Raw genomic sequence first — 14,257 nt, forward strand, 5'->3', positions numbered from 1 at the left:
ATCGATTATTTACTCTAGTCCCCTTAGTTTTGATAGTCGGTTTGAGTCTTTTGAGCTCGTTTCTTATGAATTTGATGCGTTTGGAGTTCTTTTCGTGTGTTGCATGTTTTGATGAAGATTAGACACTTGATGCCTTTATTTAAGTCGCGACACGGGAGTCCAATGGTCACACAATGTCCAAGGAGTATCCTGATGATTTGCACGAGCGATTCGATTGGATTGCACGAAAAATAGATCAGAAAACACATCCTCCCGATCGACCGGGCGAATCACGAAATTAGAGCTGCTGACATATTCATTTCGCCCGGCCAACCGGGCGACCAAAGGGGAAAATTTGCTTACGTGCCCGACCGGGCGGATTTGCTGCTCTTTTGTAGTTCAGAAAAATGACCGTCGTCCAACCGGACGGTTTCTCGGGACGGATTTTTTCGCCTTTTTTAGCCGATTTTGTAAAAAGTATAAATAGATTTTTAGTATTTTCGATTAGACTATCTTATTTTCGACGTTTTTAGGGCCAAACATTTAGTTTTCTCTCTCTAGTTTTGTACGAACTTTTACCATTGAAGATTATAGAGATCATTGATTTCGTTTCCATCATTTCTCAATCATTCGGTATTCCTCTTTACTTTGTTTAATTTAATGAATTCTTTTACTTTGATCATGTTTATTGAGTTTATTATTATCATGAGTGAGTAGAATATTTCTAGGGCTTAGAGAGGGAAGCCATGTTTATACCTTTTTTATTGTGGTTTGATGTTCTTCGATAATTGGAATTGAATTAGAATAATTCCTGTTGATTTGTTATGCTTGTTTAATTCATGTATTTGCGCAATATCATGAGTTATGTTTAGCTAATAAGAATTAGAATTGAAAGATCGTACTCATTAGAGGCTTGTTACAATAGGTAGATTTGATTATGTTGAGCGACCTTACTGGCATATGTTAATTTAAGAGTTGTTAATGCCTGACCAAGGATTAGCGAAATAATCTAGTTATTCGAACCACAATCTAAGTATTGTTGACCTATATTGTAGTGATTAGATTGGTATAAACATGGTGGACCGATCGATTGCCCTAGGTTTTTAATTATTTGATAAAGTTATTATATCATTTTGTGTTCTACTTTACTCTAGTTTAGTTATTAATTCTTCAATCAATTTTCTCTCTTGAAGTATTTAAATAATTGACCATAAATCTATAGAACTCCTCTCCCTGTAGATCGACCCGTATTTGCCAGTTTCTGCTAATTAGACACCGTGCACTTGCGGTATATTTTAAAACCCATCACCAAGTTACAATGAGCTCGTCCAAATATTCTTTGTCCTGAATTGCAATGAACTCATCCGAAATCCTACACGAGCATCTTATTCGTTGATAAAATGTTTAATTCAATATTGTACTCGTCGAGAATGAGCGTCTTAGAAATTCTTCGGCTTGGTTCCCCCCCCTAGGACTTAGCTCATCCTGCTAGTATGGACGACTTGTGTTCCAAGAAGGATAACGACCACTAGTGTAATATCCTGAAAACTTAAACGTGTTTAAGTAAATAATTAATTTTTTTATGAGTAGTTAAATTATATTTTACTTAAAGTTTCACTAGTTAAGTAATGTTTAATAAAACGAATATAAAAATTCCCAACTTAAAAATATTAATATACTAGTGACGATAATTTATAATTTACGATTTCACGAGTTAAACAGGAGGACTAATGTAGTTGCAATTCACTTAAAGAGCAAAAAGTCAACATTTCACCCAAAGTATTACTAAGTCACGTTGATAAGTGTTAGTGGGAAAATTCTGATTTTTGGTTGAGAAACAAAAAGGGAAAAAGGAAAAGAGAAAACAAAGCTATGGTCAATTTTCCCCATTAATGGTGTCTTCTTCCTCACTCCACCATGTCCATTTGTCACTCATGCAATCACAACTTTCTTCTCCTTCTTCAGACAAATCTGTCACCAATCCTCACCCAAAGCTTCTTCAAGTTAACAAAATCAGATTAATTACTTCACCATCTTCCTCCCAACCACTGAATTTTAACTCCAAATTTCCCTATAAATAGTCATGAATGCAACACCAAGAACACACCAACAACAACCTTCATCATCTCTTCTCCCTCTAATCAGAAATTCAGTCAATAATCGCCGGCAAAGTTGTAACTAAATGAAATAAAAAAAAAAAAAAAAAAGAGGAAGGAGAAAACCCCAAATTCATAATCTCTCTCCTCTGTTTCGAACCCCCCACAACCGACCACCGTCGGCCACCGCGCGCGCCACCTGCGCCGCGCACAGTCCCGCCCACACCTCGCCAACTCGCCGGTCATCAGCCCGCCGCCGGAGATCCACGCCAGCACCCTCACGTTCGCTCTCTCTCCTCCTCGCGCACTCTCTCTCCTAGTCGCGCGCTCCGCTTCGCGTGCCGCTGCTGCTGCCTTTCGCCGCCGCCGGAGACTAACGTCGCTGACACTGACCGCCGCTAATCGACGCCGTTCACCGAAGCCGGCGTCCCACCTCAGCCACGATTTAGTTCTCCCTGCTCCTAGTAGCAGAGGTGATGCTTTTCTCCTTTTAATTTCTGATTTCCTTAGTTTACTAATACCAAGCCCAAGATATAACCTTTAACCTTTACTATTTTTATTTGGGCCTAGAATCTTGAACTCAAAAGTAAGCTTAATTTTTAATCTGAAATTTTACTATGGGCTATAAACTTGTTGCATGTACAATATTAGGCTCAAATCTGACCTCTTTATAGTATTAGCTAAGCTACTTATTATTAAATGGGCTAATTGAATTAAACTAAAGCTGATTTAGTATTTTATTAAGTTATGTTAGTTTAATTATTAAGTTGAGCATAATGTTGGGCTTATAATCTGAATTTACTTAGTTAAATCATTTAAGTTAATCTTGTCGCTTTAATATATTAAGCTTTAATGGACTGATTTAGTTAGTTTTATTAAACCACCTAACTTATTTACTAAAATCTATTATTGGGTTATAATTTATGATTTCTAAACTAGTTGACTGTAAATTCATTAAGTTCATAATTGAGTTTAAGTTATGAGTACTTCACTAATCCTTAAGTTCACTTATAATAATGAGTTACTTGACTTGTTAGTTTTAAATGACTAAATAATATTAAAATAATGTTAATGGATCCATTATAACCTTAAACTTAATCTATTAGTGGACGACTAATTAGTTATTAACTATGAACTAGAATAAGTTATGTTTCGAAAGCTTATATAATTGTAGAATAAACTTTAAATTTTATAATTTCTAAAAATATAGCTAAATGAGTTATTTCACCTAATTAGTCGATTAAAGAGTCATGTTAATTTAAAAGTTATTAACGATTAAGAAATAACGACCGTTAATGAGACCTTTATGACGTTATAATGAACGTTATGATCTTAATAAGCTCTAACTAATATTTAGGCTTAAAAGCTAATTAATGAAACGTTCTTTAATAAAACTATTCTTGAATAGATTAAAGAAGATAAAGGATATTACAAGCCTCCCCCGGCTATCATGGTTGGTAAGCAGGAATTCAGGTAACGTCTACTGCTAACACCCGCATTCCCTTGAAGTATGTTTTATGATCATGATTAATATTATGTTTTATATATGGATTGCGGGATTGAAATGAAATGTTTTATGATGGTTATGATGATACGATGCTATGAAATGATGATGATGATGTTATGATGAAATGAAAGAATATAATTATTCGCGATGATGATGATATGCTTAAAAGAAATGAAACATGATAAATTCAAGTGAAAGACGGTTCTTGGCAAGTATTCTTTATCCCGGGTCGTGCACGTACCTTCCGGCCGGTTAACCACCTTCTGTTTAGTGAGGGCTTTTGTCCTCGGGTGGCACCGCGCAAATCTGGGCAAATAACGCCACCTTCCGTTTAGTGAGGGCTTTTGTCCTCGGGTGGCTGCCTTCCGTTTATGATGTTACTATGTTCTGGGGAGACGTCCCTTCCGTTGTACTAGCCAAGTTACCAAAGTAAAATATATATGTGATGAACATGATAAAGAAGATAATGTAACCGATATGATATGTTTGTGAAAGTTTTACTTATTCTTCTCCCTGTTTTTAACTAAAATGATGTGAAATGAATTTACGATGTTAGAGTAGTATGTTACTGAGCCTCGGCTCACGACGTTTTGTTTTATGTTTTAGGTATGGAAGAACAAATATGGATCACTATTATACTGCGTTTGGAGTTTATGTATGACTCATGAGGTTTTAAGATACTGTGTATAATGGATAAACAAGTATTATCTTGCGATGAGTATTTGTATAGTGAATTTTCAATTTTAGGCTATTATTTTATTTGTGGGCCATAACCCACAGGATTAAGTTATCCTTCCGCTGACGATTAAGGTTATGTAAATTTGTCGGGGCGTTACAGAGTGGTATCAGAGCTGAAACCTAGCCGGAAGTGCAGAGTAATAGACTTTGCACCGCCTAGGAGTGGTCCTTTAGGAAATTAGATAATGAGGAAAACTCGAGGTTAGTAAATGACCAGTTGGGTTGATATAAGATGAGATATAAGACAATGGATGAAAAATATGAGGTTTACTTCCATGAATGAGTTATTAGGAGTTGAGGATTATTTGGGTTATTAGAATCTTAAAGAAATGAGGATTTGAACTTATGATCTTTTGAGGTATGAGTAGTAATATTTGATGCTCGAGGTAATACATGAAATAATATTTAGATATGCTATGATGAGTAGGGTTATATTATTTGTGGGATGATAAAAAAGGCTAAGCTATATGAAATCCTAATGGTTATAAGTTGAGATTGAATTTTACTTTATAGGAGGTCATATGACGATTTTGGAGATTCGAAAATTTTGAAGGGATTTAGAAATTCTACTCGAGGAATTAGAAAGCAATTACCATTACTTCAGTTATTAAAGATTTTAGTTTTAAAGGTTGAAGCACTACTTCATAATGTTATGCGAACCACTTTTTGGGATGTTATGGGATTGTAGTGAAAAATAAATTATGAATAAATAATTGAAGAGTTAGACAAGTCGATGTTTTGAAGGAATAGGAATTTGCTACTTGGAGATGTACTAGCTATATGGAATATAATTAAGAAATAAGCATTGATGTCGAGATGAAACTTAATGTGCACAAGTGCTTGATTTTTTTTCTATTTTACCAAGATTTGGGGCAAAGAATTTCCAAGTTTGAAATGTTGTTAGATAAATGGTTTCTTCGTATATGTTAATGAGATGATCTAGAAATGAATTCAAGTGATCAAATTACCCATGAAAAGGGATAATGGAAAAATGTGGAGGAAATCGAAATTGTGATGAGAAGTAAACATTATTTGGATCGGTGTAGCCTTGAATAATTAAGATCTTGAGTATTGATGTTAGCTAGGTAAGGAGTGCGTTATGACATTGTCAGATTAGTAAGTGCTTAACGTTGAGGCTATGATAATGATATTGATTTGATATGATAATGTGATGATTGAAAATTTGGGAATGCACAAATATTGGGTTTAGGGATCTTTAGTGAATGCCTTATTAGATGATACTGTTATTATAGAGAGAGGAACCAAAATGTGAGGCTTATGAATGCCTCGTGAAGCTTATATTGTGGAATTGATAGGAGAGCGCATATTATATACCAAGCAGGATGTGAATCGTCAAATGATAATGAGTAAGAAAAGAATGGGTTGATATATTAAGGGGCATGATTAACATTCGAGTTTAAGATTTCTAAGTAAAATTGGCGGGCTTAGTATGAAATTGTGTCATGGATATTTAAATTCACAAGGATTCAACACATATTATGGAAAGTAAAGTTGTGCTGAGAAAGTTTGAGGTTAGATTCAGGAACACTATGATATCCATATCGTAGCGTAAAGGTTTTAAATAAGTTAAATGGGTTGGCTAAAAATTAAGTAAACCAAGCCGTTTAAGCGTTGCGCTTTTGCGTGTGCAATATGAATCTGCTTATGTAAAGATGTGGTGCATGTGATTATCTGTGTTAGTTACCTCATAATGCGTACGTAGTATCATGCATTTTTTTTTTTTTATGATATGTAGTTACTCAAAGTATGTATCTTGATAATTTGAGAAACCAAAAGAATATCAAACGAGGTCTCATCAAATGAGTTAGTTGGAATTCATTGCCAACAAGTTTGCCCTTTTTTGTTATCTTTGCTCCTCGATTTCGCGAGTCGAGTTGAAGTAGAGATACAAAAGATGATGGCGGAATGGAGGCTGAATATCTAACGAAGCCATGAAGGCTTGAGATCTTGGTCTTGTTAAATGAATTTAGCTTGTTGTTATATCAATTAAATAAATTGCAAGTTTCGAGGACGAAACTTTTTCTAAGGGGGTAAGGATGTAATATCCTGAAAACTTAAACGTGTTTAAGTAAATAATTAATTTTTTTTATGAGTAGTTAAATTATATTTTACTTAAAGTTTCACTAGTTAAGTAATGTTTAATAAAACGAATATAAAAATTCCCAACTTAAAAATATTAATATACTAGTGACGATAATTTATAATTTACGATTTCACGAGTTAAACAGGAGGACTAATGTAGTTGCAATTCACTTAAAGAGCAAAAAGTCAACATTTCACCCAAAGTATTACTAAGTCACGTTGATAAGTGTTAGTGGGAAAATTCTGATTTTTGGTTGAGAAACAAAAAGGGAAAAAGGAAAAGAGAAAACAAAGCTATGGTCAATTTTCCCCATTAATGGTGTCTTCTTCCTCACTCCACCATGTCCATTTGTCACTCATGCAATCACAACTTTCTTCTCCTTCTTCAGACAAATCTGTCACCAATCCTCACCCAAAGCTTCTTCAAGTTAACAAAATCAGATTAATTACTTCACCATCTTCCTCCTAACCACTGATTTTTAACTCCAAATTTCCCTATAAATAGTCATTAATGCAACACCAAGAACACACCAACAACAACCTTCATCATCTCTTCTCCCTCTAATCAGAAATTCAGTCAATAATCGCCGGAAAAGTTGTAACTAAATGAAATAAAAAAAAAAAAAAAAAAGAGGAAGGAGAAAACCCCAAATTCATAATCTCTCTCCTCTGTTTCGAACCCCCACAACCGACCACCGTCGGCCACCGCGCGCGCCACCTGCGCCGCGCACAGTCCCGCCCACACCTCGCCAACTCGCCGGTCATCAGCCCGCCGCCGGAGATCCACGCCAGCACCCTCACGTTCGCTCTCTCCTCCTCCTCGCGCACTCTCTCTCCTAGTCGCGCGCTCCGCGTCGCATGCCGCTGCTGCTGCCTTTCGCCGCCGCCGGAGACTAACGTCGCTGACACTGACCGCCGCTGATCGACGCCGTTCACCGAAGCCGGCGTCCCACCTCAGCCACGATTTAGTTCTCCCTGCTCCTAGTAGCAGAGGTGATGCTTTTCTCCTTTTAATTTCTGATTTCCTTAGTTTACTAATACAAGCCCAAGATATAACCTTTAACCTTTACTATTTTTATTTGGGCCTAGAATCTTGAACTCAAAAGTAAGCTTAATTTTTAATCTGAAATTTTACTATGGGCTATAAACTTGTTGCATGTACAATAGTTAGGCTCAAATCTGACCTCTTTATAGTATTAGCTAAGCTACTTATTATTAAATGGGCTAATTGAATTAAACTAAAGCTGATTTAGTATTTTATTAAGTTATGTTAGTTTAATTATTAAGTTGAGCATAATGTTGGGCTTATAATCTGAATTTACTTAGTTAAATCATTTAAGTTAATCTTGTCGCTTTAATATATTAAGCTTTAATGGACTGATTTAGTTAGTTTTATTAAACCACCTAACTTATTTACTAAAATCTATTATTGGGTTATAATTCATGATTTCTAAACTAGTTGAGCTGTAAATTCATTAAGTTCATAATTGAGTTTAAGTTATGAGTACTTCACTAATCCTTAAGTTCACTTATAATAATGAGTTACTTGACTTGTTAGTTTTAAATGACTAAATAATATTAAAATAATGTTAATGGATCCATTATAACCTTAAACTTAATCTATTAGTGGACGACTAATTAGTTATTAACTATGAACTAGAATAATGTTATGTTTTCGAAAGCTTATATAATCTGTAGTAATATAACTTTAAAGTTTTTATAATTTCTAAAAATATAGCTAAATGAGTTATTTCACCTAATTAGTCGATTAAAGAGTCACGTTAATTTAAAAGTTATTAACGATTAAGAAATAGCGACCGTTAATGAGACCTTTATGACGTTATAATGAACGTTATGATCTTAATAAGCGCTAACTAATATTTAGGCTTAAAAGCTAATTAATGAAACGTTCTTTAATAAAACTATTCTTGAATAGATTAAAGAAGATAAAGGATATTACAAGCCTCCCCCGGCTATCATGGTTGGTAAGCAGGAATTCAGGTAACGTCTACTGCTAACACCCGCATTTCCCTTTGAAGTATGTTTTATGATCATGATTAATATTATGTTTTATATATGGATTGAAATGAAATGTTTTATGATGGTTATGATGATACGATGCTATGAAATGATGATGATGATGTTATGATGAAATGAAAAGAATATAATTATTCACGATGATTATGATATGCTTAAAGTAATGAAACATGATAAATTTAAGTGAAAGACGGTTCTTGGCAAGTATTCTGTTATCCCGGGTCGTGCACGTACCTTCCGGCCGGTTAACCACCTTCTGTTTAGTGAGGGCTTTTGTCCTCGGGTGGCACCGCGCAAATCTGGGCAAATAACGCCACCTTCCGTTTAGTGAGGGCTTTTGTCCTCGGGTGGCTGCCTTCCGTTTATGATGTTACTATGTTCTGGGAGACGTCCCTTCCGTTGTACTAGCCAAGTTACCAAAGTAAAATATATATGCCGATGAACATGATAAAGAAGATAATGTAACCCGATATGATATGTTTGTGAAATGTTTTACTTATTCTATTCTCCCTGTTTTTAACTAAAATGATGTGAAATGAATTTACGATGTTAGAGTAGTATGTTACTGAGCCTCGGCTCACGATGTTTTGTTTTATGTTTTAGGTATGGAAGAACAGATATGGATCACTATTATACTGCGTTTGGAGTTTATGTATGACTCATGAGGTTTTAAGATACTGTGTATAATGGATAAACAAGTATTATCTTGCGATGAGTATTTGTATAGTGAATTTTCAATTTTAGGCTATTATTTTATTTGTGGGCCATAACCCACAGGATTAAGTTATGTTTCCGCTGACGATTAAGGTTATGTAAATTTGTCGGGGCGTTACAACTAGAGATCGAATATTTGTATGACTCTTATCTTGGACGAGCTTGAATATGGACACTTGCCAACGTTTGTTGGATATAGTTGCTATTTATGAGCTTACCAACTCTAGTTCGGCTTCCTTTAGGAAGTAGTGTTCGTCTTGTAGTAATGATTCCTTTACTAAGGCTATTACTACTTAGTTGGCCTTGCAATTGAAAGTAAGATACCTTTACTAAGACATGCTTATTTCTGGTCGGCTTCCTTCAGGAGACCATGATGTTTCCTTTACTAGAGATTATCACTATTTGGCTAACCATATATGTAATCTACCTTTTAGGTTTATTACATTTTGGCTGGCTTCCTTGAGGAAGCAATGGGCGTTAGAAAAATGATCATCCGTTGTTGGGGTGAATCATTCTTTTAGTTGATGTCACTTTTAGACCACTAGGCTAACTAGTGGTGAAAACGCACCAAAGTGAATGACTTTAGTAAAAATAAAGAAACAATATGCATATAGGGAGAAGGTAGAAATTGTATTATATAAATTTTGCTTGGCAAAGTACCAAGATACATGTATATATTTCTAATTCTCTTTTTTATGCCGTGGCACTTCTAAAGATTACAAACTATTAGTATTGTTGCTAACTATCTGAATCAGATGTGGTACTTCTTCAGGGTTTCTGAATTCCAATTGCGTTGTATTGGATGTCCATCCATATCTTGGAGACGAAAAGTTCCACTTGTCACTTCTTGGACTAATTGATAGGGCCCCTTCCAATTTGGTGTAAGATTACCCAGCTTTTTAGTTTGTACAACGGCTTCCATCTTCCTTAGAATTAAGTCCCCTAGTTAGGGGTGAAAGTTATTCGGATAAAATCCAAAATTCAATCCAATCCAATCTGAATTAGTAATTCGGATCGGATTCGAACTGTGTTCGGATTGGATTCGGATTGAGATTTTTTGATAAATTGGATTTTCGGATCGGATTGGATTGAGGGTAATTGGATCCAAAAATCCAATATAACCAAATCGTAATATGTCTTGTATTATGTATGTATCTGGATTGGGTTTAAGTGCTTAACTGATTTTTTATAATAAAAAAACCTACTCCACATACACATAGCACTTCAATCCTTCCCCTAAAACACACTACACACTTAATCCTCATTTTCTAAATCTACTAGGCTATTGTTGTGCTTATTTTTTCACCGAAAAACTAGAGTGTATTAAAAAATCGGATTTTCGGATCGGATCCAATCTAGAATATGAAATTTCGGATCGGATTGGATCGGACTCAAACCCTAATTGGTTTGGATTCAGATTAAAAAATTGAAATCCAAATTTTATTCGGATCGGCTTGGATTAGGCCCTAATCCAAACCGCACACCGAACTTTCACCCCTACCCCTAGTTTGGGTGTTCATCTATCGACTCTCTTGTTAAAATCCCGAGCCATTTGCAGCTTGTACAATTGCATTCTCAATAATGCATTGCCCCTGACCTCTGGTACTTGGTACAAGACAGTGCGCAAGGCGGCCCGATTGGCTTCTTCTGTGTACATCATGACTCTCAGGATGGGTTCTTCAATCTCAACGGGCAAGACAGCTTCAGTTCCATAGACCAACATGAAAGGTGTCTCACCTGTAAAGTTTTTGGTCATGGTTCTTATGGACCATAACACCAGTTGTAGTTCTTCAACCCATAGGCCCTTGACATTGTCCAACTTCCTTTTTATGCCATTTGATAGGATCTTGTTGAAGGATTCTACTTGTCCATTGGCTTGTGGGTTGGCGACTGTAGCAAAGTGAGAATTGAACTCTCTTTCTACTAAACAATATTGTGGCATGCCAAACCGAGTTATGATGTTCTTCCAAGTAAAGCTCTTGACGTCATTTGTCGTTATGCCCGACACTGCCTCAGCTTCCACCCATTTAGTGAAGTAGTCCACAGCCACAATTACAAACTTCTTCTGTCCAATGGCCACAGGGAAAGGTCCTAGGATATCCATGCCCCATTTAGCAAAGGAAAGCGGGAACAAGATAGGAGTTAGGTAACTTGTTATTCTAGAATTTGGCATGTTTGGCAGTAACTTGCTACTGCCTACTCCAAGTAGAACTGTGCAAAGACCAGTCGGACCGTTATTGGGACCAGACCGGAATTTGGACAGGATCGGATTGGACCGAAAATTTCACTCCGGTCCTCGGTTCAGAGAAAATCCCTATTCCGGGATTATGGTCTGCAACGGTTGACCGGAATTTATAATTTTTTAGTAAAAAAAAAAGTTTATATATTAGAAAAGTTTAAAAGGTAGAAGGTTAGAAAGTTAAAAACCTCCTATTTATTATTTTTAGGAATATTGTTTTTAAAATTATTAAATTTTAATATATCTAATTTTTAAAAATCTTTAAATCAAATAATTTTTTTTTACAAAAATATAGATTATGGTCGAACATGTCCAAAATCGGACCGGACCAAAAAAATTCCGTTACAGGTCCAAAATTTTTCCAGATTCCAGTCTGTTCCCATGACCACCCTAACTCCAAGTGTGCAGGGATCATCAGGGACTTAGAGTAAAGTCACACCACAAGTGGACGATTTTGCACAATTCGACAATTCTTCCACATTCACCATCCACTAGGTTGTGTTGTTCCTTTCTCTTCTTTTCTTTTATTATTCTTGCATAAGGATGTTTCAAAAGTTAAGTGTGGGGGAGAACAGATATAGTTTATTGTTGGCATATATATGGTTTGGTGATGTTTAATGTGTTTTGTGGTTTATTTTTTATGATTGAGATTGTTATTTGAGTCTCTTACATGTTTAAGTAAGTGGCACATATTGTCTTTTATCCTATTTATGGAGATATGTTGCAAAAATTTTGTTAAGAGCTTATTAAGATTTTTTTTGTTTGTTATAAAATATAGTTTAGTTTGATTCCCAACTAATTGACAAACAAAATGTGTATTCATAAGAAATTAATTTCTCGTTTTGTCATTATGTAACTGGCATTGGATTTATTATAAATGACATGTAAGATGGCATAAATCCCTCTTTAACATGGTTTACAGTATGATGATTGTATTTTTCACCAAAAACGATGAGATCTTTAGTGGTGCCATTTGAACCTAGTGAGAAACTTTTGGATCCTCCACCATTTAAGGCCGATAATCTTTCGGTCGATTTTTTCTTTCATGTGTGATTTATCTCCTACTTTATTACTTACTAGCCTTCATATGCACGCGATGCGTGCGTTAATTTCAATATTTGTTATGCTATTAGATACTCCATTCGTACTTTATTTATGATTAAACTTAAATGTGAAAAATTCAACAGTTAGATGAATTTAGATATATTAATTCGCTAATGTAAAAAAATAAAAAGGTTGTGAGTGATTGTTAACATTATTTTTTTGTGAAAGAATATTGAACAAAAAGAACAAAAATAATGAGTTGGTTTAACTAAATTAAAGAGTATCAAAGGTAGTGAATGTTCAGACTTTTCATGTGCACGTTATTTATGCCATCTTTTTTTATAAGGTATAAATAATATTTTGTCCTTTTAATTTTTGATTGAAGTATTTGATGCATATACCATTTTAAACTTGTTTTAAATGGCAAGTTGGAATGAGAATTTTTAAATGATTTGCTTTTGTAATTTTTTTCATTTCATTAATTAGATCATTAAGGGTATTTTAGTCACTTCAAAAGAGGACACCACACCTCATCCATTGGCTTATATAATAGAGATATCTTGAGTTTGCATGTTTCTCCCTAAAATCGCCGCTTATCCATATTTAAAATATGATTGAGTCATTCTTTTCATGTTAGAGCTTTCAGAGTTTATAGGTTATATCTATACACATACTATCGTTGATAACCTTATTAAACCTTAATGTCCTATTTTCTTTACTATTACATTACAAACTTGTGACTTTCTACATATTTTACCCTAAGCTTAGCTAAATGGAGTGATTATTAATGATAGAGTTGTAAGCGTGTGTTATAGTAGGACTACACTGAAAAAAAAGTATTTGTGAAAATCAAAAGTGTAAAAAAGAAAGAAAACGGTATGAAATTCAAAAGAAAACAACAATCTTATGATTTATAAATAAAAAGAATGTTATTGTTTCATTACTGAGATGGATGTGAGGGTGAAGGGAATGCATAAACAAATTTGTTGGAGTATAGTGTTATATGTTTAATTGGAGTTTGTTGTGATGTGAACATCATAATTCATGTATTTTTGCTTCATTTAGCTTGGCTCTTTATATCACCATGTACATTCCTAAAAAAATTCCTACGTTAATCAAGCCTATCCCTGTTACAATTAACCTTTTATAAGGATTCCATTATTTAAAACACGTGAATTAAGTCCAAATAAATGGAGGTTGATATATAATAATTCAAGCTTATAGAGTGGGTAATCAAGTTAGTCGAGTAAAATGTGATCCACCACTATTATATTATTATCATTTGAGAGTGTGGAGTGCTCATAACTAAAGTTAGTTTGCCACGAGAGATCGATTAGTCAAACTCACGGATAAGAAGTGGTAAGATTGCTTGGTCATTGAGGGTGTTAGATTATTTGTTAATATCATTATATTCATCCTTGTTAATTGGTTTGAAATTTTTTGTTAATGAGGCTTTATGGGTATGCCATCTGAAAATTATCAGGGGACCATACTCGTCTACTTGAGTAGCCTAGTGGTTTAAAGGGCTCGTTGCACATGCTAAGTGCAATCGTGATTCTTACGACAGTGAGTTAGTTTTTTTTTATTGCTTTAGTAGTATAGTTTTTATTTTATTTTAGTAGTGTATTGTTCGAAGGCGAAAAAAGGTTAAGTGTGGGGAAGTTGATACGTGTGTATTATTATATTATAACCTTTTCATTTCCTCTTACTAGTTCCTTATTAATGTTATAAACTACTACCTCTGTTTTTTTTTGTTGACCCGTTTCCCATGGGGACACATGCCAATGCATTATTTTAAAC

At 34.7% G+C, this 14,257-nt stretch overlaps 1 long non-coding RNA gene across 1 annotated transcript; it reads left to right on the forward strand.

Moving 5' to 3' along the window:
* The first annotated feature begins 6,594 nt into the window (after positions 1-6,594).
* LOC130592001 (uncharacterized) lies at positions 6,595-9,282 on the forward strand. Its single transcript, XR_008970021.1, has 3 exons — positions 6,595-7,416; positions 8,360-8,424; positions 9,064-9,282. It is a non-coding gene; the product is annotated as an uncharacterized LOC130592001 (long non-coding RNA).
* The last annotated feature ends 4,975 nt before the right edge of the window (positions 9,283-14,257 follow it).

This window comes from Beta vulgaris, chromosome 6 (assembly GCF_026745355.1).
Source record: "Beta vulgaris subsp. vulgaris cultivar EL10 chromosome 6, EL10.2, whole genome shotgun sequence".
Taxonomy (NCBI): domain Eukaryota; kingdom Viridiplantae; phylum Streptophyta; class Magnoliopsida; order Caryophyllales; family Amaranthaceae; genus Beta; species Beta vulgaris.